Below are 18,131 nucleotides of genomic sequence, written 5' to 3' on the forward strand. Positions count from 1 at the left end.
AAAAGAAAAACTTTCTGTTTTAGAGACAGTGGATAATTCAACATGATCTGTCTGAATCAGCTCTATATATTTTATAGAGAGTGAATAGTTTTTCCTGATTCTTATTTTATTGTTATATATGTATTAGTTTTATTTGTGGTTTTTTTTTCCTACTATGCCTTCTGTCTTCATGGGTACCATAGAAGGAGTTACAGAAGAATGCAATGTGAGCTACTAGCCCTTCATTGTATACAGATATTCTTATCTATCCACATATATCCTAACCCAAGGTTTTTAAACTAGATAGTGGAATTTTGGTCACTGTGAATGAGAAGTTAAAGATGTGTTAGGTCAGGTTTATTGTTTGGATATTTCAGTTACAACTGGATTTCATCTATTAGCTTAAAAACAACTAATTTGATCAGTTGTTGGAAAATGTCAGTGCAATTATTGTTTTTCTTAATGATTAGGTCACTCTAAGTGCTTTCTGATGCTCTTTTATGGCACTGAAAATTCCTCAGATCAAACTTATTTGGATTTTTCCATTGGAATTGCAAAGGCAAAAAATCATTTTTAAGCACCCCTCTAAAGTGCTATTTTTGTGATTCACAAATTAATAAAACATTTTAAGGAATCCTCAGTCTCCCATTTATTTTACTAAATTCATTTGAAAAATGATCCCGTACTTCTATAGAAACACAATGCCAGGCTTAAGAATCCACTGTTAGTTGTATTTCAAACTTATCTCCAGTCACAAAGTTAGAAGTGAAGACATGAAATTCTTGTAAATGAGTATTTATGGGTGTTAAATGTGTAGAAATAGAACAAGTAAAAGCAAGTATAGGTTACTGTTATCAAATTGTGAAACTATTCTAGCCTAAAGAAACAGAAAAATGCTGTAAAGACAATATTAAGTGCACTTTAGTTCTAGATACATTTTAGCAGAGGAATATTTTGATGCATTTTTTTCTTCAATGCTTAAAGGGTTTTAAATATAGCATTGGGTTCTAAGTGGTAATTATCATTCTGTATGGCTAGACACCAATAAAATCTGGTTGTAAATCTTGGATAAATAGTCATATCATAGTGCTAAAACTAACATATTTATCTGGGATTTTTTTGTTAATAGGCATTTTATATAGCTCAAAAGAGTTAAGTGTTGTCTTATGACATACTATAACATATTTTAGAAAATGTTAGTCTCTTTGCTGGAAAAAGCAAAGTTTTAAATGTTATTCAGTCAGATTTTCACCACTGATAATCAAAAAGGAGGGTAAAGTAATTTGAAAGAGATTATACCTCAGATACTCATTCTTTTAGTTCCACATTAAATTGTATTTTAATAGGTAAAGTGCTCTGGATCAATTGTTTTATAATACTGAATTGCAGACATAGTGATTTTCTTGGATGGGAGAGGGATGTTTGGAAATGAAATTTGTCTGAAGGGTGATGGACAGATAAAAAATAGCATGATTAACAAATATTTATTGAGTACCTACGATGCACAGGACTGTGTGCCAGTGAAAGACATAGATGTGCTTTCCTGAAATGAAGTCTGGAAAAGTTCAGGTAACACAGGCAAAGTAGGACTCAAGCTTGACTTATGTCCTCATTACTTTCCCCTTTCATTTCTCTCTTGTCCAATTCCCACAGTATTTTTATTTTTTCCATGTGACCCTCCTTTCCTTTATTCCTTTTTCACCTTTGCTGTCCTCTTGCAACATTTAACCAGAATTTAAAATACATATGCATATCTAAATATCTGAAGTTTATGTGGTGATATAGGTCAATCTGCCTTCTGAGACTTCATATCTTCAATATTTTACTCATGTGAACCCTCTATAGAGTTTAGGACTCTGGAAATTGTCCATTCTTTTTCTAAGATGGTAGACCAAATTTACTGATGGTTTTTTGTCTTTCCCCCATTTTTCCTTAAATGTTCAAGCCAGATCAGAGCAAACATGTTGCTGGAATATTTTGCCAGTTAGGTGAAATTCTGTCTCCCCTGTGGACAACTTGTCTCTTTTCTGCTAACGCAAGTTCTGCCCTTGAACAGTAGAGGCTACATTGTCTTTACATAGTAGATTAAGTAGGTCTTTATTTTAGGTTGAACTTCCTTTCCACTCCCTCTCTGCTCATTCTTTCTCTCTAAACATTTTCCATTTTAATTAGATGAGTCAATTGCTCACACACAAGAATATCACATATATTTAAAGCCAGTAGAGTTTTCCATCCACCTTTTCAAATACAGCCTCTTAACTTAGTTAAGAGCTTTTCAAAATCCTATCTTCTTAAAAGCACAGATACGGCACTTATTCAAACTTGAGATTCTCTACTCACTTCAATTATGTCTCAGGCAAGTTGTTTCTCTGTGTCATAGTCATCTTCACTGCTTTCAACATTTTTCCCTATTTACAATCCCTACTTTCCCTTTTGTTTAGAAAGCAGAATCCTTCTGGATGATTCAAAGGGCATTCCAAACAGTAATTGGAAATTGGGCTTGCTGCAAGAATTCATTAGATTTAGTGCTTAGACCATAAGTCTAAAATCAGAAGAATTTAAAATATGGTTCAGAAAGGTAAAGCAGGCAAAGGCAGAAGAATTGTGACAATACCAAGTTGTAAGTTAAGGCAAATCTTCAAGAGTACTGTGCAGTCAGCTTTAGCTTTGCATAAACCTAACTATTCATCACCTTATTATTTCCTGAATTCATATATTATGTAGAACATGGATATGAAAATCCTCTAAATCACCCAGGCCATTCCCTGATATGACCAGTGTGTCTCTACCTTTGGAAGCAATGCTATAAAACCCTTTCGAATGTCAGAGGGGTGTGGCATTGAGTATAACCAAGAGAAGTCAATATTTACTCCAATCTTTGTCCTTTCTCTCTTAATGATATAGTATTCATCAGTGGAGTAACTAATAAAATTAGTCTCAAAGGCAACATCTAACTTGAGGCCCTCGCCTTTGCCATACATGACTACATACACTAAAAAAAGAGGACATTTGTATATTCTCTTGATATTAATACAGATTTGACTAAAGGAAGATAAATTTGATTTTTGGAGAGGGAACAACTATTCTGATTGACCATCGGGCTGTGGGAGTCCTTGCCAAAAATAACAACTGTGAGAACTCTAGGCTATAAGCAGTATGAATGCACATTGGGCTCACTACTCGGTGTTCTTTGGGATGTTGCCCAGCATGGAGATCTTGCAAAAGGAAGAGATTGAGATCAAAACAAAAAGTACTGGCAGTTTATTTCTCCAAAACCAGGAAACAAAAATACTCTTAAGGGGCTCACATAGACACTCATGAAATATGTCAGTTACTTTGGCTTAGCTTTACTACTTATATTAACATCCCTTCTCCTGGTCCTTAAATAGAAGGATCCTTCTATTTTCTTTCATATTTACACACACAGCATCTCAACAGTAAATAGACATGGTATTAAATTTTGTATGTTAACCAACTGTCAATAAATGTATTCACATATCACTAGTCTTTGGAGGAAGAATGAGAACTTACCAAGCTGAGAACTACATACTTTTCTTGAACGTGGTCAATCAAAGGTGAAGTAGAAAGAGGGTAAAAGGGAGACTATTGGAAATTATGTTTTATTTCTAGATATGCCTCTTTCTTTTCTGGTTGAAATGCTGGTATACTCACTTTTCTATCTCTATCATAAAATATTCTGTGATTAAATAAATAGAAATTTGGAAAACCAGATGAGACTATTAAAAAAAATGGCTAGAAGCTTTCCAGAGGAAGATTGCAAAAGCCAGGTCAACTTATGCATTATGGAAACACTAATGACATTTTCAAACAACATTTATAAGGCCAGAAAACAAATAAACAAATAAAAAAGAATAAAAGATCACAACAGAGGTTAAAGCAATTCTTTCTTGGTTATTTTTCTTTCTGTCATAATTTACAAAGCACAGACTGAATTGTGTACTGATTGGATAGTAAATACAGCTTCCAAATTTTTATAATTCATTTTAGGAGACATGTATAGACAAGAAGGACTTGGTTCACTATCCTTATTATACTTAGCATGAGTAGAAATACTTGTAATTAAGAAGTTATAAAGCTTTATTGTAAAATATAATTGATAATTTATGTTTCTATCAGTTAAGTGAACTTATTTAACGATTAAATTACAAGATTGATTATGGTTATGCCACCCTACTATAAAAAGAGTCATTGTTTCTTAAAATGAATGGTGTGGGTGATCAAAAGCGTCTTTCACTGCATCCATCATAGCAAAAAACTTGAGTTGAAGTTGTCAAAGTCTCTTTTATTACATTTTTATAGCAGTAGCATGCCCTTATCTGGCCAATAGAACTGCCAATATGGGTAGAGACTTTCTTGGTCCCATAATCTTGATTTGGTATGTCAAATGGCAACAAAGATGGCCAATTATGACATAATCCCAAAACAGACATTCCGTCAATGCAGCTGACCTTCCCCAGCCAGTCTCGTACTTATCTAACCAACAGGTCAGCAGCACTCCTTTTGTTTTTGTAGTACAGAGCAGTCTTCAATCTTCAGTCATGAGAAATCTCTACTTTTCTCCTCCCTCAACTTCACACTATGATGCTAGACTCTGCAATGAATTACTAGGTTCCTTTGCTTGGCGGTAGAACTTTGCCATGCAACACTCAATTTCTGGTCTTTTTGCCTTTACTTTTCCTTAAACAGTAGAGTATCTGCCAGAAGATCTCTGAAAAGGGTGCTAAATCTCAAGGCCTTGGTAAAGGCCAAAGAGATGATCGTGAGGAATTTGCAGCTCCTTAAAAAATAAATACAAAATGTCATACCATTCTAAAATAATTTCCACTTTCTAACTCATGATAGTATCTTGAGATAGAGTATTAAATATTAAAAAACTGTGCTAAGAATTTATGGGTAACACCAAGATTAGTCATGTAAAACTTTCTATAGCCAGTGCAACCAATTTGAACCCTTGTGATGATTTGTCTGTGTAAGCAGCTCTCTTCACAGTTAAATAATCTATACAGACAGACTGAAAAAATTATCATTATGCTTACACAGTGGACTGGATTCCTCAGAGTGAGAATTTTTTCTTCCCTTTTTCTTAGGAGGCAAAAAATAAAAGATGAGAAGGATTTGTGCTGTCACCAACAGTTATTGAGCAACTGAATAGGTGCTAGGTGCTGTCCTGAGCACTTTACAGAGTTGGTTAATCCTCAAAATACTCGCATAACATAATTAAGCTGAGGTTGTCATATAGGTCATTATATAAAGTGCATAATCACTTTTTTCTATAATCAGCCTATTCTTCCAAATATTTTATTTTATACAATATCATGATACAAAAAGATTTATGACATGTAACATTCTATACTGGTAATAAGGAGGGTGATGATAGCAGCATTTGCAAAACTTTTGTATAGATTTATTTGTTCATAGTTTATTTTTCAAATACATATATATTATCTACATAAGCCAAGGACCATGCGTAGAACTTTGAACAAGACAGATGTGGTCCCTTCTAAAGGTTTTCTGGTCATAAAGAGGTGGCTATAATTATGTGTACCAAGAGAAGAACACATGAGATGTGGAAATATATGTGGGGTGGGGGATCTAACTCAATTTAGATTTAGTATTCAGAGAAAGTTCACATCAGGAAGAGGCATCAGAAAATTTGCTGTGCAAGAACAGAAGGGAAAGTGTTGAGATAGGAACTGAAAACAGAGAGAGGAACCAGAAATTGTAGGGCTTCTCAAACTAGTAATTAACCATTTTGAGAATTATCCTAAGGGAATGTAGACATGAAAACAACTCCGATATGGTAAAAAAAATGTATGACATTAATTAATCGGTGGAACTTCCACAATATTGACATAAGTACCAAGAGAAAAATTTTGATTCAACCCACATTTGAAAGCTCAGGCACTGACCATAATCTCATCCTATGACCATTCTCCTGATTAGATCTTCCTCTTCTACCACAATTTCAGAGTGTAAAGGCTCAGAAAATTGAATTGCAACCTTTCATTTTAGATTTTCCATTTTTAATACTTCTTTATAGAGTTCTGTTTTCTTCAGTTTGAATACCTCAATCTTCAAGTTTTCTCAAGTGAAAATCTTATAGCAGGCAATTTCTCTTCCTATACCAGTTATCCTTTCTTTATTTGGTCACATTCTTGTTCAGGGATTGAAATATATAGTCAGAAAAGGGCCAAATAATAAATGTTTTAGGTGTTTCTGTCCATATGTTCTCTATCACAACTCTCAACTCTGCCATGTAGCAGAAGCACCATAGATCATATGCCAATAAATGGCTTTGGCTATGTGCCAATAAAACTTTACTTGCAAAAACAGTTTGCTGAATTTGAGCAGTAGTTTTTGAACTCCTACTCATAACTAATTTGTCTCTCCCCAAGCTATATAGGGTCTCTCAATATGTTGCTCTTCGGAGAACCCTTCTGGGTTGTGTATACTACCATAATTCAGACATCATTGCTGCTATATAATTTGTCCATGTAAGAGTTTACCCTGCTAAAATTACAGATAGCATGTTAATATTTAAGAGCATGATAGACTCCTAATTTTTACTGGGTTGACTATGCTTTTGCTCTGTTACTCATGACAAAACCCCAAATTTCTGTCCAATGAAGATTTTATGGCAGACTCCCTACCTAGTGTCCAACTGTTTTTGGTTCTGATTTCTGCTTTGCCTCCTAAAGTCAGTCCTTTACTCTAGTTCCCGTGGTTTCTCAACCTCCTGGAATTTAGTCAATTGTGCATGGCTGGTTGAATAAAGTATTGCCTTTAGTTGTTTTCTTTGACAAAGATAATATAGGTGTTTTTATATGTAAATTTCTGCACTAAATTGGCAAGTATTTTTCCTTGGAATTTTGAAACTATTATGTTTTGTTTATTTTTTCTGCCTATAACAAGAAATCTTAATCTGATTGCATTTGGACCTAGCTCTAACCTCCCGGAATGATATCAAACTTCACTGAACTCTAGTAGACAATTTCCTATGCCTCAGCTCCAGACCATAGTACCCCCCAAAATTCCTCTTCCATACAGTGGACAACAGCCACACTCTCTCAAATGAAGCTTAAACGTCAGACTCCGAGTGAGGTGGGAGGAGAGATGCCCTTCCAAATTTGGTCATTCCTTGAGTACTTTCCTTCACCCTTAAAGGTAGTATGTAGTATCCCTAAATTTGTTATTTCTATATTCTCTGGGATTCTCATTTACCAACTTTTGTAGTTAACCTTCCTTTTCTAGCTAATAATATTTTATAACAGGGACCCACACACACTGGTCCATGGGCCAAATATTATTTGCTACTTGTTTATAAATAAGCTTTTACTGGAACACAGTCACTCGCATTTGGTTCCCATATTATCTATGGCTGCTTTTACTCCACAAGCACGGAGTTAAGTAGTTGAGTTGAGTAGTTGAAAATCTTACAGCCTGAAAAGCCTAAAATATTTACTAATTTCTTTCAGAAAAAAAATTGCCCATCCATTCTTTATAATGAATTTTCCCTGTGAAATTACAAGTGAGTCTTCTATGACTGGTACTGATTTGGCAACAGAAGTTAACCTAAGAGACAGACCTTCAAAAATCAGACGTTTTGGATTGTTTTAGTCATATCCTTGGCTCTGGCAATAGGAAATTAGTACTAGTAATTCATAAAATGCACCAATGTCTCAGTGAATCAAGCTATCTATCTCTAGTCATATTGCTTAGATAGTGCCAGCTAAAGAGAGTTAGTGATTAATCTTGTTGACAGAAAGTTTTGCATACTAGATAGTATATTTGTTACTATGCACTGCAATAACTCATTTAATTCTCATGAAAGCCTTTGAAGTGGGTAGATATTGTTATCATTCTATATAAAGGAAAGTGAGATAAATCATGCAGCCAGCAAGCGTAAGAATCAGGACTGAATTCATTGTTTTATGACTCAGAGTGGAGTGTTATCTATCCCAAAAATTTTGTCTTCCATATTTCTTTTTATTGTTTCCTCCACTAGCATAGCCTAGTAAGTCCCAAAAATAATGAACACTATGTAAATTAATTTTCCAAAATGAACACTTCCCTATTTTGCATAAAATAAGGAAATTCATTAACGGCTTCAGATCACAAGAATGTAATAGGTTGCAAAGAAAAATGAATTCATTGTCAACTCGGTTATTTAATAAGCTTTGAATAAGTTTCTTATAATGTCCAAGTTAATGTGAAATTGAGAAATATAACTACTATATAGTGTATATTCCATTTTGTCGGGTAATTTACAATCTGGTGATACTACTTCTGGGGTGTTTTCCAACACCAACAACCGATTCTCAGATTATCCAGACACCAACTTGGTGCTTAGCAATTTAATTCAACTCTGACACTAATTAATCAAAGTTAGCACTCACCACACAGTTTAAGGGCTCAGTCACACAGAACGGTACCCCCCACTCCAGATGTCAATCACAAATCCTGGGCCACCCGTACGTCTGATCAAGTGGCTATATTCAAGAGTTACCAGGATCTCCTCCCCAGGTTCAATAATATGCCATACTGTCAAACTCACAGAACTCAAGGAAGCACTTTAATCAGGTTTGCTGGTTTATTTTAAAGGATATGACTCAGGAATAGCCAGATGGAAGAGATACATAGGGCAAGGTATTGGAAGGGGAAGTGAGGAGCTTTCATGCCCTCTCTAGGCACACCAACTCCCAGTAGTACCTCCATGAATTCACCAGTGTAGAAACTCATTAAATCTCCTTTTAATAGAGTTTAAAAACCAGACACCCCCTTCCCCACCCCCCATCTATGGTGGAGCCTCACACTAAATCACATCATTAGCATAAACTTAGGTGGAAAGGCACACATTATGAATAACAAATGACATTCCTATCACTTGGTAAATTCCAAGGGTTTTAGGAGCTCTTTGCCAAGACCAGGGACAAAGACCAAATATACTTTATATTATACTATACTACTTATTACATTGCATCTGTATTCTGACCTAGAAGTCCTCTAACCCATCCTAAATGTAGTGACAAATTGTATTAGTTTTAAATATCCAGTAGCCAGTCCAGTATCCTAGCTAAAGAATGTTTAATTGTGAGGATAATAATCTAGTACCTTAAAAACAAAGCTAAAACTATGTTATTAAGTCAATGATAATATATTAAACCATAAATAAGTTTTACTAATAAAAAAGTGATTGCTATTATTTTGTTTTTGACCTCACCTTTTAGATCTTCATATTAATTATTTAGTTAATTTTAATTTTTTTAAGTAACTTCAGTGGTATTTCCTACTATACATATCTTACCTCCTATCTCCAGGTTACTGAGTTTGTCCCACATAGGTACTACAAAAGAAATAGCCCATTCACAAAAGAGCTAGGTTTCTTCAAGCATTTTTTATTATAAATTTATTTTTTATTGGTGTTCAATTTGCCAACATATAGAATAACACCCAGTGCTCATCCCATCAAGTGTCCACCTCAGTGCCTATCACCCAGTCACCCCCACACCCCCCTCCCACTTCCCCTTCCACTACCCCTAGTTGGTTTCCCAGAGTTAGGAGTCTTCCATGTTCTGTCTCCCTTTCTGATATTTCCCACTCATTTTTCTCCTTTCCTCTTTGTTCCCTTTCACTCTTCTTTATATTCCCCAAATCTTCAAGCGTTTCTAATTAATAAATCAATAAACCAGGAAAAGTGTCTTAAGGAAAATATATTTCAAGTAGATATTCAAAAATATATTCTCAAGAAATATATGTCTGATATATAATAGAAGCTCACAATACGTGGAATGGATGAATAAGTTTCACATTCATAAGGAAAAAATCACAGCCTGATTTTAAAAAGTCAGTCATTTTAATTCCATTTTGGTACATATTATATTTGGTTAGTAAGGACTGTAATTATTAACCCAGAAATTTTTATGAAATAAAATATTATAGAACAATATAGATTATCAAATGAAGAAGGAAAAATAGTAAAACATTCAACAGAGGACTAGGCTTACAAGCTTCTGATAATTATAATAATCTGCTAATTGACTTCTCCCCCCACCACCCCCCTCACAGGAGGGTGCCAATTAAAATAAACTACAATTTTGCTATTTGGTCTTTAGAATCAGAGCAGATGTGTTTGAGTTTATGACCGGTTTTCTCAATGTGTTGTCCAATTAACCTCAATGGGAGTGATTCACAGCAAATCCCTGGGGTTATCTCTGAAAGGAAAAGTCAGACAGGCTACTACAGGGGAAAGAGCTTTTATATGTTCTTTAAAGCTCACTTGTGGACTACTCTGGTGAAAAACTGGTGCCAGTGGAAGCATTTAACTATTGAGGTAAAAGCCCCCCAGAGTTTCTTTGTGGCTGTCACTGAGGGAGAGGAGATGAACTATAACTGAGACAAAGGGAAATTGGGTACACTCCTAGTGGGATCTGATTCATTCCACTAAGAAGCTGAGAAAATGTATATAAATGCCACACAAATAAAAAAGGTTTTTGAGGGCTCGAATTAGAGAAATCTGTAACACTTGCTGAGGAAAGACCTTTGAAATGAACTGTTCTATCAGATATAGGAGCAAATCATTTATAAAATTTAAATATCTACTTAATTTATTTTATTTATTTGAGAAAGAAAGAGAGACAGAGCATGAGCAGAGGGGAGGGCTGGAGGGAGAAGGAGAAGCAGACACCCCGCTGAGCAGGGAGCCTATCATGAGGCTCCTTCCCAAGACCCTGAGATCATACCTGAGCCAAAGGCAGCCGCTTAATAGACTGAGCCACCCAGATGCCCCTTAATTTCTTAATATATTTGGTATAGTCAGAGTCTCGAACACAATTGTATTTCAGTCATCAGGATTATTTAATTTGTAATTACTAATATTAACCCAAGATGCTAACATTGACTGAGGTAAAACAATGGAAAACATTTACAGAATTTTTATAGTGTAATATTAATATATATTTACATATATATATCAAATTGATATATAGTTATATAAACTTGAGATGGAATTTTTTTGTGTTAGTTCACACTAAATTCTAGATTATTGAAATACTTAAGATAATTCTGAACATTAGCCGATAAACAAGTGTTTATTCACAAAAAATAGTATTGAGAATTATTATGAACCATGTACTATACTGGACACTGGAGATAAAATGTTGACTGCCTTCAAGAAATACTTATAAAATTAGAAAAGAAAATAACAGATAAATGAGCAGTCAAATAAAAATATAGCTATACTGATGTGGCCAACAACAGGTTATGTGACAACATACAACAGACCAAGAAGAAAATAAATAATTTGAATAAAATAACTATACATTTGATCTAATAAATAGAGAAATGGAGAATTCTGAACACAAAGAAACATACGCTGTCTTTTCAATGAGATGTTGTCTTACTCCATTTGGACTGATATTACAAAATATTATAGACTAGCTAGCTTGTAAAAAACAGAAATTTATTTTTTACAGTTCTGGTGGGTGGAAGTCCAAATTCATGGTGCCAACACCACTGAGTGAGGGCTGTCTTCTGGAATATAAGACTTTTCAGTGTATTCTCACCTGATTGGAAGGAGCTAGGTGGCTCTGTGGGATCTCTCCTTTAGAGAGTACTAATCCCGGGCAGCCCGGGTTGCTCAGTGGTTTAGCACTGCCTTCAGCCCAGGGCATGTGATCCTAGGGACCGAGGACCGAGTCCCACATCAGGCTCCCTGCATGGAGCCTGCTCCTCCCTCTGCCTGTGTCTCTGCCTCTCTCTCTCTCTCTCTCTTTCTGTCTCTCATGAATAAATAAATAAAATCTTAAAAGAAAAAAAAAAGAGTACTAATCCCATTGCCAAGGGCTCTACTCTCATGACCTAATCGTCTGCCAAAGGCCTCACCTCCCATAACCATCCTATTGGATTCTACATGAGAATTTTGGGGAGACATAAACATGCAGACCACAGCAGATATAGAATTAGAAAATATGGATGACTTTATTAAGCCACAAAGGAAACACTTGCTTAATATTAAAAAAAAAAAACTAAATAGATCTAAAAAGATTGGCCACGTTGTATTCATACACACATTTGTATGTCTACAGGTCTACAGTTTGGTCATTTACATACCTGTGTGCACATTTATATACATATATGTCAAATTGATATATAGTTATATCAACTTGTATAATTATGTTATTCAAATTATATATGTATATATATACATTTATATGAAAACATGATCACTAGGTATCAAAACCAAAAGAATATCAAAGATATTCTCAGGCAGCCTGGATAGCCATAGCAGTTTAGCTCCACCTTCAGCCCAAGGCCTGATCCTGGAGACCCCGGATCGAGTCCCACATTAGGCTCCCACATTGCGCTCCCTGCATGGAGCCTGCTTCTCCCTCTGCCTGTGTCTCTGCCTCTCTCTCTCTCTCTCTGTGTCTCTCAGGTATAAATAAATAAAATCTTAAAAAAAATAGATATTCTCAAAAAACAATCTAGGAAGAAACAATCTGCATACAACTTTACCTATTAAAGTAATTGAGTCAATAATTAATGACCTTCCAAAATAGAAAGCACCAAACCCAGATGGGTTTATGGGTGAATTCTATCAAGTATTGAAGGAAGAAATTGTACCAGTGTTCCACAATCTATTTTAGAAACTAGAAGCAGAGATACTTCCTTATTCACTTAATGAAGCCAACATTACACTGATACCAAAGCCAGACAAAGACATTACAAGAAAACTACAGACCAATATCTCTCATGAACATAGACACTAAATCCTCAACAAAATATTAGAAAATATTCAAAAAATCGAATCCCGTAATGTGCAAAAAAGATTATATATCACAAGCAAGAGGGATTTATCTCAGGTATTCAAAGCTGATTCAACATTAAAATATCAATTAATGTAATCCATCATATCAACAAAATAAAAAGATAAATCACATTATCATATCAAAAGATTCAGAAGAAGCATCTGACAATATCCAACATTCATTCTCAGTAAACTATGAATAGGGGGAACATCCTCAATTTGACAAAGAATATCTATAAAAGCCTATAGCTCATATCATACTTAATGGGAAGAAACTAGAAGTTTTCACACTAAGATTAGCCATAAGACAAGGATGTTTCCTCTCACCATTCCTTTTCAACATCATACTGGAAGGCCTAGCTAATGTAAAAAGGCAAGGAAAAGAAATAATAGGGATACATAGTGGGAAGGAATATATAAAACTGCCTTTATATGCAGACAATATGATCATCTGTGCATGAAATTCAAAAGAGTTGACAACCCTTTTGGAACTATTAAGTGATTATAGTAATGTTATAGTATACAAAACTAATTGCATGAGAGTCGATCATTTTCCTTTATACCACAAATGAGCAAGTGGAATTGGATATTAAAAACACGATACCATTTATTTTGCCACCCTAAAATGAAAAACTTTTTTAAAAATATTTATTTATTCATGAGAGATGCACAGAAAGGGGCCGACATAGGCAGAGGGAGAAGCAGGCTCCTCACAGGTATCCAATGTCGGACTCAATCGCTGGACCCAAGTTCATGCCCTAAACCTAAAGCAGACGCTCAATCAGTGAGCCACCCAGGCATTCCCAAAATGAAACTTTTAAGTATAAATCGAGTGAAATATATACAATATCTACATGTAGAAAACTACAAAACTGATTAAAGTAGTCAATTCATTAATAATTTGAGAAATATTCCATGTTTAAAGATAGGAAGATTCAATATTGTCAAAATGTCTTTCTTTACAACCTAATCTATAGATTTAATGAAGTTCAATCATAATATCAGCTTATTTTTATGGATATCAACAAACTGATTCTAAAGTTTATATAGAGAGGTCAAAGACGTAGAATAGCCAACAAAATATTGAAGGAGAGGGAAATGTTGTAGGACTGATACTACCTGACTTCAAGACTTTCTATAAAGCTATAGTAACCAATACAGTGTGATATTGACAAAGGAATAGCAGATTAATGAAACAGGAGGAACAGACCAGAAATGCACCCACAAAATATAGTCATTTGATCTTTGACTAAGGAACAAAGGCAATATAATAAAGACCGTCTCTGCAATAAATGTTGCTAGAACAACTGGACATCCACATGCAAACACATAAATCTGGACACTGCCCTTGCACCCTTCACAAAAGTTAACTCAAAAGGGATCATAAACTTAAGTGTAAAAGAAATAATTCTGAAACTTCTGAAAGATAAGATAGAAATAAGAAAACCTAGATGACCTTAGGCATTATAATGACTTTTTAGATATAACACCAAGGGCAGGATCCATGAAATCAATAATGAATAAGCTAAACTTCATTAAAATTAAAACTTCTGTGAAAGAAAATACAAAGAATTAGAAGGCAAGCCACTGACTAGAAGAAAGTATTTGCAAAAGGCACATCTGAAAAGAAATTGCTATCAAAAATATACAAAGAACTCTTAAAACTACACAATAAGGGGATGCCTGGGTGGCACAGTCAGTTAAGTGTCTGCCTGTAGCTCAGGTCATGATCCCAGGATCCTGGGATCAAGCACTACATTGGGTTCTCTGCTCACCACAGAGCCTGCTTCTCCCTCTCCTTCTACCTGTTGCTCTGCCTGCTTGTGCTCTCTCTCTGTCAAATAAATAAGCAAATTCTTAAAAAAAAAACCTACTAAACAATAAGGAAACAAAGATCCAATTAAAAAATTGGTGAAAGATTTTAACAAACATCTCATCAAAGAAAATATACGGATGGTAAACAGTACATGAAAATATGCCCCATATCATACATCATCAATTAAATGCAAACTAATATAAGATATCAGCATAGACCTATTAGAATAGCCAAAATCTAGAACACTCACAACACCAAATGCTAGTGAGAATGTTAAACAACAAAAACTCAAAAAAAAAAAAAAAAAAAAACCTCTCACTTGTTGCTGGGGAGAATGCAAAAATAATACAGCTATTTTGGAAAATAGTTTAACATTTTCATACGAAACTAAACATACTCTTACCGTATGATCCAGGAATTACATTCCTTGGTCTACATACAAAGGAGTTACAAATCTGCAGGTGAATGTTTGTAGCAGCTTTATTCATAATGTCAAAACTTGGAAGCAACCAAGATGTCCTTCAGTAGGTAGATAATCAAACTGTGGTAGATCTAGACAATACAATATTATTTGGCACTAAAATATAAATAAGCTATTAAGCCATGAAAAGATATGGAGGAACATCAAATGCATATCACTAATTGAAAAGGTCTGAAAAGGACACACACTGTAGGATTCCAACTATATAACATTCTAGAAAAGACAAAACTATGGATACAATAAAACGGTCAGTCATTGCCAGGTTTGGGGGTGGGAAGGAATGAATAGGTTGGATACAGAGCATTTCTAAGGCAGTATGATCCTATACTATACTCTGTATGATACTATAATAGTGGATATGTGTCATTATATTTTTGTCCAAACCCACAGAATGTGAACCCTAATGTAAAATGTGAACTACAAGTGATCATGATGTGTCAAGGTAGGTTCATAGATTATAACAAAAGTACCACTCCAATGGTAAATGTTCACAGTGGAAGAGGATATGTAGGTATGGGGTCAGGGGTATAGGGAATATCTTTGTACCTTCCACGTAATTTTACTGCAAACATAAAATTGCTCAAAAAATAGACTATAGGAAAAAAAACAATTTAGAACTAAAAGGTATATACATATTTTTAATGCCAAAAATACTGAAAAAAGGGAGGGACAGAAAATCTTTGATTTCCACTTTAGATGTTATTAAAAAATAAACATTGGAAATAATAAAAATAACAGAAATTGATGACAAAAATAATCAGAAAAGTTAATCCATAATGTCAAAACTGGTTCTTTGAAAAACCAAATAAATTAGACTATGTTTTTAAGAGTATTAAGAAAACCAGATATTTCCTTCGTGTATCCATTCTAGATCAGATAGAAAACATGCCAAATAAGATAACTTTTTTTAGAATCTAGAATTGACTTCATACAAAACCAAACTAGCAAAGTAAAACAAATAAAAACTGCAAGTCACTTACAAACAAAAATACAAGTAATCAATGTGAAAAATGTATTAAATGAATTAAAAAGTCTTAATTATACCTTTTGCCCAAACAATGTTTATTGATGATATATATTAAAAATGTTAAAAAATTAAAACTGTAACTGCAATTCACTGTATTAATCACACTGGGAATATATCAGCTAAAAAAAATCCCTTCCTAAAGCACTTCTATCAAAATCCATAATATCAATTCAGATCCAGTTAAAAGATTCTCAAAATTGTTACCATGAATCAACTCTTAGCTAGCTACAGGAAGAAGACAACTCCTTAGATTTATGAAAATGGAATCCTCCACAAACTCTCTCACACTCATATGCTATGTATGATACATAATAGTGGATACATGTCATTATATTTTTGACATGACATAAATCTGTGGCCATCCTTCCCTACCCTCTATGTCTCACAAAAGAAGAAATGACTTGTACAAGTCTATTCCTAACCCTTCTAACTGTGCTCTGCTTTCAATCTGTGTGACAGCCACTTCCAAATATTTTGTACTTTTCTGGTGTTTTCAGCACCTGCCAACTCTGCATTCAGCTGGCTGACTCATACCTTAACATCCAGGTATGTTCATTATGTCAGTTTGCTATGTCATAATGAAACAAATACAAACAGAGCTATGTCATAATGAAACTGAAGCACTCTTTTTAAGTTGGGAACAGGAGAAGGATGCCTTCTTTCATGGTTTTCATTCAGCACTGTCTTGCAGCAGCTAATCATAAAATAAGAAATAAAAAGCTATAGATATTTGTAATAAATTATGTGCACTCAAATAATTTTTTAAATTTTCATTTTTTAAATTCCAAGAGCCAACTTAACTGTGATAAAAAGAATTTATAAGAGTATAAGAGTTCTTATAAACTAGGATCAAAACCCAATAATTTTCAAGTAAGTGCCAGCTATAATCAATGGCTGCGAGAAGGAGGAAGACTGTTCATGATGGCAAATTATGAGTTTTCTCTTTTCAGTGTATGCTGATATCACGTTGTTTTTTTTTTGAAATGTATATATATATTCCTCACATAAGGAAGTCTGGCTGCTGTGTGAACAAGAAATGTGGAGAGAAAATGAAGATGAAGCGATTGTAAGATGGTTCTTTTGAAGCCCATGGACTGAACTAAGGTGGAGACATGGAAAGACAAGTGGATAGGTTTTACTTTCAAATTAGAGTTAACATATTTTACTTACATGAGTGGTAAACAACAATTATTAGAGGTAACTCATACATTGGTAAGGAAACAGCTATGGGTATTAAGGTATGAGTCATCCAGCTGAATACAGGGTGGCATGCACTTTAAGCACTAGGAACGTATGAAATATTTGGGAGTAGCCGTCACACAGATGGAAAGCAGAGCACAGTTAGAAGGATTAAGAATAGATATGTATAAGTCATTTCTTCTTTTGTGATATGTAGAGAGTAGGGAAGGATGGCCACAGATTTATGTCATGTCTAATAATGTGAGTACCCATGGAAGGCAAAAATTTTGCATTACAACAGAGATGTTAATTTGCTCAAAGTGCAGATTTTAGAGGCAGATAGACCTGGGTTCCTACACCAATGCTGCTACTTAACTATGGGGTGAGTGACTGGCAGCAAGTTATTTAATGTCTCTGAGCATCCATGTGTTTATATATATTTATTTATTTTATTTTTAAATTTTTTTAAAAAAGGTTATTTATTTTAGAGACAGAATACAGGCACATGAGTGAGAGGAAGGACCAGTAGGAGAGAATTCCCAGGCAGACTCCTCATGGAGCTGGGAGCTCACTCCAGGCTCCATCTTACAACCCTGGTGATCACAACCTGAGCCCAAACCAAGAGTCAGGTGCTCAACCACCTGAGCCACTCAGTTGCCCCTTTTTCTTTGTATTTAATGAAAAAAAAAACTGTATCTTCTTCATCACAGGCTGTATGAAGATTCCTAACATGGTATATAAAGGATAATTATTGTCAGTGACACTTGTTACAATTGAATCAAAGTTTTCCTATGACTTTATTAAAGTTCTGACGCAAGAAATC

The sequence above is a fragment of the Nyctereutes procyonoides genome, unplaced genomic scaffold, assembly GCF_905146905.1.
Source record: "Nyctereutes procyonoides isolate TBG_1078 unplaced genomic scaffold, NYPRO_anot_genome, whole genome shotgun sequence".
Taxonomy (NCBI): domain Eukaryota; kingdom Metazoa; phylum Chordata; class Mammalia; order Carnivora; family Canidae; genus Nyctereutes; species Nyctereutes procyonoides.